The sequence below is a fragment of the Lutra lutra genome, chromosome 1 (genome assembly GCF_902655055.1).
Source record: "Lutra lutra chromosome 1, mLutLut1.2, whole genome shotgun sequence".
Lineage (NCBI taxonomy): Eukaryota > Metazoa > Chordata > Mammalia > Carnivora > Mustelidae > Lutra > Lutra lutra.
This window is the reverse complement of record NC_062278.1, coordinates 71,120,675-71,133,045: the sequence shown is the minus strand read 5'-3', so window position 1 is coordinate 71,133,045 and position 12,371 is coordinate 71,120,675. Positions and strand designations below refer to the sequence as shown.

General features: G+C 37.5%; 1 protein-coding gene across 4 annotated transcripts in view; it reads left to right on the top strand.

The window, feature by feature from the left end:
- Positions 1–12,371, top strand: part of SLC9A9 (solute carrier family 9 member A9) — a 577,794-nt gene that overhangs the window by 73,595 nt on the left and 491,828 nt on the right. The window lies entirely within an intron of this gene.

The following is a 12,371-nucleotide window of genomic DNA, read 5'->3' as shown; positions in this document are numbered from 1 at the left end:
GAATATACCACATACGACTTAACCTGGAATTTGAGGCCCTAGGACCTTTCTTCTCAAATATCTGTACTGAATTGTACTAACTATTTTTTAATCTACAAGCTTTAATGTGCCAGAAATAAAATTTTCTTTACTTTTTTCCTATAACTAAAATTATTTTCTATTTTGAGGCTCTAGTATTCTGGGTGGCTGAAACTAAATTTGTCTCCCCAGGATTGTGTCCAATGCTAGAAGACTTGGATGTCAGGGGCAGGGCCCTCCTGGATTTTATCTGGGTATACTGACATTCACAGAGATAACTGTAGTTTGGACTTCAGGCATTGGTCCACATGCTTCACTTCTTAGACTCTTCCTTGTCCTGGCAGCAAAATCGCACCAGGACTGCCGGCAGTGTAAGTCATGTGTGTGCCATTCTGGGGCCCATGGGAAACATTATGTGGTCCCCCACCGCCCTACGCCTGAGTGCACGCACAAGCACACACACACACACACACACTTATTCCCATGGGTCCTTTGGACCCATCTGCCTAGGCCTGAGGCCCAGCTGTGGCTCAGCAGACCATCTGGCCATCCTTGAGCATTTCTTCCATTTCTGCTGCCCAGCCTGTAGGGTAGTCTGGAAGGAAAGCTCTCTATCAATTCAGGAATGGGATGTAGTCACTTCTCCGCTCCTGGTAAATGAAAAGAGGAAGTGAAGTCCTTTACTGCCGGCCTTCAAGTGATGCAAGAGGAGAAAAAAGTCTGAGTCATTTCTTTCATAGCAAAAAATATGACAAGGAATGGCAACAATAGTAGAAAGGAAATCATAATGTTTTAACTGCATCCACCCCAATGTCAATAAGATTCCTGGCTATAATTAAGGAGTTTCCTGGAGTTTCAGTTACAAGTGAGGCTTAAATGGGACAGTTCAATGTAAACAATAACTTGTGATTCAGTATCTTTAGCTATCCTTGAACTGGAGATCTCAGCCTTCCCCCACAGCATCTATTCTCTGAAAGTTCAAGGTGTCTCTGTGTATGTATGTTTGACTAATAAGGATATTACTAATCTGGACAGGCAAACTTCACTCCATCTAGTCTCTCCATCACTGCCCTTCTTTGTACACACCATGCACTACATGCAATTGAATCAGAATCCTACTCAAAATGTCACAAAACCAAAATATCACAAAGAACACTATCTTCACATGGTTGGCATTCAGCGAATATTGGTTCTATTTAGAGAACACTTCTTTCCCTATTCCCTATAGTTGCTCTTACCAGCCACAATTCAGACCTGTTATGAGATTCCCTTGTTACTTTGCATCGTTGTATTGTTATGGACTGAATATTTGTATACCCCCATCCCCCACCCCCTGTTAATAACTTTGAAGCCTAACCCCGATATGATGGCATTTGGAGATGGGACCTTTGGGAAATAATTAAATTTAGATGAGGTCATGAAGGTGAGGTCCCTATGATATGATTAGAGTCTTTATAAGAAGAAGAAGCGAGATCAGAGTTCTCTCTCTACTTTATGAGGACACAGTGAGAAAGCAGCTATCAGCAAGCCAGGAAGCAGGCTCTCAACCAGGAACCGAATCTGCTGGCACCTTGATCTTAGACTTTCCAGCCTCCAGAACTCTGAGAAACAAATATCTGTTGTCGAAGTCCCCAGGCTGTGCTATTTTGTCATAGCAGCCTGGAATATAATACAATGTGTACTTGCAATCAAGAATCCAAGTAGAGCATTACAGGGCAGGCATTTTTCCTTCTACATACCCTTTGATCTGATCTTTGTCATTTTGATAGGTGCAAAATAATAGCTTGTCATTTTCATGTTCATTTCTCTTATTGTAAGGCTGAGTATCTTTAAGTTTGTGTAAGACCCATTTATATTTTCTTTGGGTGAATGACCTCCGGATCTTTGGTGTATTTCATTTTGTCTTTTTATTATTGAGTTGTAGAATTCTTTACACTTCAATGAGATTAGTTCATTGTGATGTGAGTTGCAAATATTTTTTCCCAGTTTGTCATTTGTTTATGATGAAGGCTTTTTTTGCCCCCAGGAAAATCTTTTTTTATAAAACTGATGTTAGGTGCCAATACCACATTTTGTAGGGTTTAGGTCATTCTTACAAAGGTATTTTCCAGTCTAAATTTTATTAGAACTTTTTTCCTTGTTTCGTTTAAGTGTTTTCATGTCTGTTTGTGTTTGGATTAATTATTTCATCTAACTCCAATTTCTGGTGCGAAAAGTTATGATGTAAGTCTACTAATTTTATCCACCTCCCTTCCAACCTCACACACAGACAGCTATCCATTTATTCCTATAACATTTGTTGAACAGTGCAGCTATTCCCCATCTATTTGAGATATGATTTTTGTCATATGCCATGCTCAGATATGTATTGGGTCTATTCCTAAACATATATTTATTGATTGTCTTTCCTTTTTAAGCCCCAGCACCTCACTATCTTAATTGTTATGGCTATAGAATATGTTTTAACATATGATAAACCTAGTGTCTCTTCCCTTTTTTTCCCAGAATTTTTCTGACTATTTTTGCTTGCTTATTTTCAATATTAACTTATGAGTCACTTGTGTAATCTCATATCAAAGTCATCTGGAACTAGATGCAGTTACTGGGATAACATTAAATTTGTAGAATAACGTGAAGAACTCATGTACCTATGAGATCGATCCTTCTCTTTAAGACATATGACATGTTGCTAGTAGTGTATTATGGATGATAAAGTATCAATGAAAGATAAAAATTTATATTCTTTATCTAGTTAAAATGAATTCCACACTACCACAAGCACTCATACTTACTTGCATTCACATATACCTTTCCTTGAATCAGAGAAAAAGGGACCACAATTGCAGTTAGCTCTGTAGGAATTTCACGTACCTCTTGGCATATCTTATCTCTGCACTCAGATGAATATATTCTGCATGTAAACACCATCCATTTCTATGTCATATTTGGGGGCAGGGGAGGTTTTGAATTGCAGCCAGAGCGTATGCTCTTATTTATCTAACACAGATTGCTGTGCTTTATTGACCTTTTCCTGGAGTACTACCACCTCATATCACTATTGGCCTAAATTGCTACTATATTTTTTATATTTTTATATGCTTGTATATACTTTTTATTCATTAGCTAACATGGAATTACAAGTTAGCCTAGCTTCCTGGAGATTTGGGGGCCACAGGGCTATTCTAGGAAAATAACAAAAGAGAGATCATTTGTTGTATAGTGTAGAAAAGAAACAGTTACCACATTCTCTGATGTTTTCTCCCGCTTTTTCCTTTGTTTCAGAAGAATACCTTAGGGACTGAAGAATAAAACATTAAATAGATTGGGCTAGTATCGGCAACTGAATTCAACATAGGCTTGTTTTCAATAATGTTAACATGGATAAGGATTGTATAAATCCATGGGAGGGAATAAAGAGATGTTTGGGTCTCTCAGTATAGAAAAAGTATGATGATGTACAGAGTCCAAAGTAAGTTCAGGCTGTAAGAGTTGAAGATACAGCTCCTATGTTTTGAAGATTATAAAACACAATTTTGCTTTCATTTACTTTGCCAACTCCTTGTTTCATCTTAATTGCCAGTAATAACAATATTTAATATCCACTATGTGTGAGTTGCTGAGAATTTTACATATATTTTCTCCTTTAATCTGATAACTCTGTGTTTTTGTATGAAAGCAACATATAAAAGTTGTATGAAGAGGAGTTGGTGTGCAGAATAGGAGGGGAATGGAAATGAAGATGGAAATGTCCAGTGGGAGAGATAACTGGGATGGTTATGGAGCATATCTCTGTAGCTATTATCTATTTACCTTTAATTGCCTGGCACAAACTTTGCAACAAATAGAGCAAACATTAGAATCCATACCAGCTCTTTTCAAGAGAATATATTTTGATCATTAAAAAATTTCTGAGGAGGGGCACCTGGGTGGCTCAGTGGGTTAAAGCCTCTGCCTTCAGCTCAGGTCATGATCCCAGGGTCCTGGGATCAAGCACCGCGTCGGGCTCTCTGCTCCACAGGGAGCCTGTTTCCTCCTCTCTCTCTCTCTCTCTCTCTCTCTCTGCCTGCCTCTCTGCCTACTTGTGATCTCTGTCAGTCAAATAAATAAATAAAATCTTAAAAAAAAAATTTCTGAGGAAATGAAAGACTGGAAATACATACTTACTGTTGGTCTCTATAGTTAATTCTAAATCATTAGGTTTCCCCTTTAATACCTTATCATCTTTAGGTTATAAGATGAAGAGGTGTCATAGAAACACATGAAATAATAAAGGTAATTGGGAAACTATATCTATCTAAATGGCCATCTCATTAAGGAAATAGGTTGTTATTTCTAAACCTTCAGTGAATTTTTTAAACATCATACTGTAAAGGTGGAGGATGATTCATACTTACTCTTGAAGAAATTCTAAACCTTTTCACCCCTATGAAAGCAAGGCTTCACTAAAAGTTCCTTATCATGAAAGAAGAGAAGAATAGAACATATTTGTTGAAGGTCTATGTGTTCATTCCAATGGGCTTTGATGATACAGGTATATAAAAATGAGATGGGTCCCTGGCCACAGAGAGCTTTCTAGTTGAGATTAATGAGACATTTGCCTATGAAACTATCCTTCTTCTCCCAAAACTCAATAGTGTTTGTGCATAATAAGTGCAGCCCTTAAAATTAGTTTGTTTTTCCACTTTACACATACCTACACATGTACACACACATACACACACTTTTTATTTCAGTAACAAAATCACCTAAAGGGCCGCACCATTTCATATGTGTATATGATAGGAAAGGAGTAAATAAATTTATTCAGTATGGAAAATTGCATGTAGGTGAGAGATCTATCTGCATTTTAAAAGTTCCTGTTATACAGTCCTGTCTGGATACATGGGAGTAAATCTTGCCCCTGTTATTCTAGTCAAACCCTCAGTTCTTTGATTCTGTCCCCTGCAGAAATATCTTGAGATCCATTCAAGGGACATGCCTTCTAAATGAGACAGGTGTCTTAAACTCCCTAAACATGCTATTAGCATAATTATCATGAGGTATTCTTTAGCTCAGCACACCCAGATCATGGTCTTCATGCTATCAATACTGCTTTCTGATTGCATACAGCAATTGTGGGATGATTCCAATGCCTTTAAAGGATTGTTTCAGAAAGCAATAAATTGGTATACTAAAATAATAGAATTATGGAACATGTAGAAGGAATTTTGGAACACTTCTAGTATAACCCTTCATTTATAGCTTAAAAAAAAACAAAAAACAAAAAACAAAAACAAAACCCAAACCTAGTTGTAGAAATGATCAATTTGCAAGTTTTAAACTTATTATTTTTAAATCTGTGATGGGGGCAAATCTTGGGTGGTAGCTACCTTCCTCCTTCAGAATCCCTTTCTTCCATACATTTTAGGTAAATAGGGTTATATTGATTCTGGCCTGGTTCTCTGATATATCCTTTTCAACTTTCTTAAGATGTCTTAAAATGTCAAATTATCCTCCAGATGAAGAACTTTCATACCTTTTTCCCCCTCTGGCTCTTATCTTTCAATATCCCAAACTACAGCTCTTTTTTGCTCACAGATTATTATTTTCCAATAAGAATTTCCTTTGGAATAACCCCTAAGCTATTCCAAAACTGAGTGTGCATCCTCTATCAGTTATCTATTTTCTCAATAATGCTGCATGCATAACAAGCCATGTATCCTGCCTACAATATGACAAAACCATCACAAAGCTCACTGGCTTAAGGTATTAATAGCTTAAGGGTGCCTGGGTGGCTCAGTGGGTCTTCAGGTGGAGTCATGAGCCCAGGGTCCTAGGATCGAGTCCCGAATTGGGCTTCCTGCTCAGCAGGGAGTCTGCTTTTCCCTCTACCCCTCCCCCTACTCGTGATCTCTCTCCTACTCCCTCTCTCTCTCAAACAAATAAGTAAAATCTTTTTTTAAAAAAGGCATTGAAAGCTCAAGAGTCTGCAGGTCTGCAATTTCGGCTTTGCTCTGCTGGCTGGTTCTTCTTGTGCCAGCTGGTCTTACTCACATGTCTGATACTTGGCTGAGGTGACAAAAGTAATTGGGCCACCTGCCTCTCATCTTCTAGCAGGCCTACCTGGATGTGTTTCCATGGTGATGGCAGAAGCATGTGAGAGGAAGCAGAAATGTTCAAGTGACTTGTCAGGCCTCTGTTTGACCCAAGTCTGCAAATATTCTATTGGCCAACAAACCACATGGCTGAGGCCACAGGCAGAATGAGAAGTAATGCAAAAAGAAAGCAAAGGGATGGAAAGGTAAAGAAGTGTAGCCATTAGTGCAATTATCCCACCATCAATCCAAAATAAAAACTCAAATCTAACATGAAAGTAATACTGAATTTGGCTAAATTAGAGCCCAGGGTGACTATGAAGCACACATTTATATCAGCAATCACAGATTTATACCTTTACAGATAGCAGTCTTTAGTACCAACTGACAATTGATACCTTTAATTTTGTAGTAAAGAAAATTATCATGTAAACTAAATGTTATTTAATTCAATTTAATAAGCATTTATTTACCAAATATGATGTGCTAGTCATGAATAAACAGCTAGTCTATTGAGCAGTATAACTATAACTAGATGCTTATTGAACCTCAAATATTCCTCATCTTTCTAGACAGCATATAGGTAGTGTGATGACAGACTCATAGAGTCTGAAACCTGAGGAATTAGAAAATAGGGATTTCTCTTGGTTCAATGATCTCTCAGGGATCATTGGTGATAAACTCATGTGCCTAAAACAAAATACCAACATAATGAAAAGAAGACGGAACAATCAGCAAGGAAATTCTTAGCTTTTCAAGATCTCTGGGCTGGTAATATGAGGTGGTAGCTATATACCTAAAGGTTTTCCAGAAATTGCTCTGAGGGCAACAGTTAGTACTACTTGTAGAAGTGTGACTTGCATTGCATGTGTTTTACCTTTCAAGGGGAAAAAGAACTAGAATTGGTCTGTCTGGACAATGACATGCTGCCATTGAAATTTCTCCAGTTGGCTGCACAGAAACAGTTTGTATTCGCTCTAGAAGTAGATGGAAGCTCCATGATTTATTATGTCTTTTTAACCTACCTGAGAGCACGTACATCACTTGTTAGATACTATCAGCAACTTTGTCCATTAAAATTTGATGACAATAACCAGGAGAAAAAAAATGGCATTTCCTGAGCAACAGTTACTTTCTTTACCCAGTCAGAGTGGAATTTTTTAAAAAGCAGTGAAACCCTTTGATATGGACTTGGCAAAGCAAAGGGGGAAGAACCCAGGTATCATGTCTACAATATGACAAAAAATAGCTTTTAAGAGTCAGAGATGTTAATGGAGAAAGGTGTCTTAATAATAGCCTAGGAACTGTGAATCCTCTCACTTAAAAAGAAGCAACATTGACTTAATATGTCAGACTCTCAGGAAATATATTTTGTGTAGGGAAAAAAGAGAGAGAGAGAAAATCGCTCATCTGAATTAATGGTTCCATTCCCAAGTTTCTTGTGCTTTGGAGGTTTTACAAGTTACCACCTGTAAGATTCCACTAGGTGGAGATCCTGAGCCATATTCCATATGCTTTATTTAAAAAAAAAAAAAATGAAGAAATGTGAAAAACATTTTATTTTTATTTTTACTTCATTTTTCAAGGTATTTTTTGGCATTTTTTTCTTTGAAATATTGCAGAGTGGAATTATTTATCAGTTGGCATATTAAAGAAAATCTGGCATGTACAAACAAGCACTTCAAAGGTTTTTAGTAACACCTATCATAGAAGGCAATTTGAATTGATACCAGAAACCAGGAGTGTAAAATCTATGATGGTATTTTATTATAAAAGAGACATACAGGGGCTTGTACATTTCTTTAGAACTACAGTGACCAAATCATATATCAATTATTTGAACTGATGTTTATAAAGACATTTACCTTAAATCATATGACTGGATTCTTTGAACTCAAAATTGTGTTGTGCAGAGTTTAGTAAGATAATGTCAAGAAGAAAAAAAAAAAAAAGTAGAAGTTATACATTTCCAAGGCTTGTGAATTACCTGGCTCTTACTTTAGTGACTAACCCAGATAACTGAATATCACTGTGAGTTGGTTGTATCCTATGTACCTTTTCTGCGTTCTGAAGGAAGAGAGGGGGGAACTTCCTTGGCTCACAAGAAGAGCATATGAATTTCTAGTTCTGCCCATTCTTTAGGAAAAGCAGTAGAAGCTGTTATCAAGAGTCCCAGTGGAGGCTAACCAGGCTTCTAGAGGCTTTTAAGGACTCTCCAGGATGTCAAGAAGTCCTTGGAAATAATAGTTCTTCTTTTTTATGAATAGAACCTCGAAATACAACTCTATAAATGGCTGAGCCTGGACCAGAACTCCCCTTCCAATGCCCAGCTATTCTGCTGGTTGTTTCTCACCTGAATCGATCTGAGTTCCTCAATTCTGAAGGTTATGAAACTTGTAAAAGTCATCCATAAAGCCTTCCCAAAGAGGTGAAATGTAAAGAGCTTTAAATCAGGAATATCAGCAGACTCAGGATCTAGTGCTTCCTGGCTACTAAATTGTATGACCCTGGTCTTTACACTTTAGCATCCTTATCTGTAAAATGAGGAGGATGGTGAAGACAAACTTCTGATTCTGTGTTCATCCACAGACCTATTCGTGGCTCATACAGGCTCAGGTCAACATGAGAAAATAATCACAGGTATTATTCTTGTCTCCATTTCCCTCATAAAAACATAGTTCATGTGGGATAGTTGCTTTGAAGATCTGCTAATTTTTATTGGGGAATATAGCAGTTGAGCTTTCATTAGGGACTATTTTAATTATTTACTAAGGATTGCAATAGAATTCCATTTTAATGAAATTGGTAGACCATCAAAATAGCTCATTAAAATTAAAATACCAAAATACCAAGATAACATTAAAATCCACTTTACAAATAAAAAGGGCATTGATGACAATAATTATGATGGTGATGGTAGTTATTATTATTATTATTATATTTATTATTTTTAAACCATTTCCATAAAGTAAATATATACTGTCATCTCTATTTTCTACAGTACCAAACTCATCAGGAGATGAGGTCTGAAGAGGGCTACTTGGGGAATTTCAAAGAAAGGCATATGAGAGTATGGCTCTGGGTATATCCATTTGCCCAGTTGCAGTATAGGCATATTTGAGTGTTCACCATAAAATGTGGGACATTTGGGTATGGAGATCCAAATTGCACTGGGTTTTGATCGGGTTATTTTGTTCCCAGTCTTTCCAGTAGGAGATGGAGGTCTGCTGATTGCTGTAATATTATTATGGTTCTAAGACTAAATCTCAGTGGGATTTAGTAAGGAAGGGACCCTTTTCTGAAAGAATACACTATTGATAAAAGGGAGAAATGCTAGACAGTAAAATACATAAGAGGAAATAGAAACTACAGATCTGTGTTGCTTTGGTTCTAACTCTTTGGTTTAAGCGACAGAAATCAACTCAGACAACTTAAGCAGAAAAACGGTATTTATTATGAGAACAGAGGGCATCTTGTTGAATCTGATGTCAGGAAAGGAGTTGGCCCCAGAAAGGAGCTGGACAACCACTAAGGACTAAGGAAGAAAGAAATAAGGAAGTGCTCATTTTCTACCTCTTTTCTATGGTCTTCCACTTTCCTCTCCTTTTGCCTTTCAGTAGAGCTGGAGGGAAAAAGGTAGACATCCCGTAGTCACTACATTGATTGTTCCTCAGCAAATAAGACCAATCCAAACTGACTGGCTATTCCTCTTCCAAATTCAAATTATTTAAGAGGGGTGGGTAGAATCTGAATAGACTAACTTGAGTCCACCTGCCTACCTCGATTCGAACAATTCTGCCCTGGAGAGGGAATAATGTTTACAGGGCTTCTGGGGACCACTGTAGGATGTTACAATAGCTCTAAAGAGGTCCATCATCCAGGAAATAACAGAGTAAGGCATAAAAGGAGGCAGTGTCACCTAATGGTTAAGAGCAGGGATTTGAAACCTTTGTAACAGTGTGACCAAGTTGGGCAAGTTGTTTAACCCTCTCCACATTAGTTTCTTCAGCTTTAGATTGAGACTACGCATAGTGTTGAGATGAAAAGAGCCAATCCATGTAAAGTTGGTAGCACACTGCCTACAACAAAACTAATCAATATTAGTTGCTGTTATTCTTGTAATTATTAAAATGTGCAGATGCCTAAAAAAATATTCAAGACTATTTCGAATCAGTTTCTAAGGCTGTAGAAACTTGTTTATAACCTCTTATTTTATAACTTTCCTTTCCTTGTCATCAACAGACACTACATTTAAGAGCTCAGTTTTATGCTGTCTTCGATGGCCTCTTAGATGGAGATAGAGGGACCCATCTTAGAGGCCTGATAGATGGCCCCTCCTGGCACCTCTATCTCCTGGCCCCTCTATCTATCCCCAACTCTGCCTGGGTCTGTTGGTTCTGCTAGAACCAGCTATCTTAGTGTTATTTATACCTCCTGAACTTTCCTTGCCCTGGGCATTATATTCTGCTTTACTTTTCTCTGACTCTCCTCTGTTTTGAACTTCTGAAATTGTCTGACACCTACTTCTATCCTTGGTTCATTTTCTTTTTTCTATTAACAACTTTATTCCGAACATATTCAAGTATGCATATCCCTGAGACCTTCTTACTTTCATTAAAATGAGGATCATTAGTCTATCAGGGGGGAATCCCTAAAGCCCTTAAGTTCCCATAGGTTACAACATTCTGCCCTCAGAGGAAACAAAAGAGCCCTACTTTGAGAAATGATGCCAGATTTACAAAGGATATTATAACATGCAATCGTCCAAAAGTAATTTCTACTTTTGAATGCAACATTGTATCTCAATAGTTATATTAACTAGGTTGACTGAACAATGACTTGAAAATACATCTGTCCTACATGGGTTTTCCATTTAAGGAAGCTAATTATATCCATAACAGCAACCTTCGGTTAGTGTGGCTGTTGACCATGAGTTGGCAATGGCCTCATTATGTAGAACTGGATGTTATAAATGGTAGTCATTAGACAGGATTCTACTTTTATTTAGGGGCCAAAGATACAAATGCAAAGTTTCTCAAATTGGACATTCTGGGAAAGTTCCAGGATGATGGAAGAGGATGAAAGAAAGCAGCTTTGAAAAACTGTGTAGTGGTAGCAATAACAAAATCACTAGTCCAGCCTCTACTCCCACATACTTTCCCTGCTGTTTCCTTTGCCTAGTGACTGCATTGACTTGTCCTTTGATCATTTCCTCCTCCTCATCTCATTATCTTCATATTTCCTGCCAACCCCTTCATCGTACCCTTTCTAATTTGATGTAAGACAAAGGAAAGGGTTTGCTATTATACTGTCCCTCTTCAATCCTGAAAATCATGTTATATCTTTATCGTGAAGAAGAAAAAATACAAGGTGAGACATGAAAATGTCAAGATAGAATACGTTAGCTCTAAAACTGGACACCATGGTTCTTACCTTGAGGGACAGGAGACACATATTTGAAATTTGTAGGTTTGGGAAGAACACTTTTAGTTGTCTGAATGGTTTTATAGCTTTTGGTTCTTGGGAGACTCGGATGTTCATTGACTTGCAATGTGCAGCAAAGTTCTGCTCAGTGAAAAATTGTTCCATTCCAAGTGCCGGTGATTCTGTTATTGAGATATGTTACTGGAGTGAAATATAGCGATTATTTAGATTGGGGGTGGGTGGGTCACAAAATGGCCATTGAACCAACAACTATGGTCAACAGATGTGTTTTGTTTTCCTTGAAGCAGGTTTCATAAAAGTTTAAACTTGAATGGTGGGGAGGTATACTCTCCATTTACCCATGAGGCCTACCCCTGTGATTTTTCATCACTTTGTTCATTTATACTACCTACTTGGAACTTGAAAGCATTTGAATCTGTCCATTGATTTTTATTTAGGTGCCACAAATCTATATTATTGAAAAGAAGAGCAAATATTGAATTCTCCTTGTTATCGACTTGGTTTTTCTTCCTCTGGCGTCTAGAAACTGCTTGGCCCTGTAGACCATGTCTGACATTGTTTCAAAGGGAATGTTTCTGGGATATCACAAGTAAGAGCATTTACTCTCTTACTTCTTTTCTACCCTGATATGGATCTATTGGTTCACCTTACAATTTACCTCAGCCCCTGTGGAAAACATTTTTATTTTCTTATATTTATTTATACATAATTTATAGCTTTTGAAAAAAGCTTTGAGGCAGCTTATAGTAACAGGGCAATTAAAAATACAAACAGAACCATTTAAGATATCAATTAAAGGGAGTAGAACTACCAGTATTAGTTACTGAGTAAGTA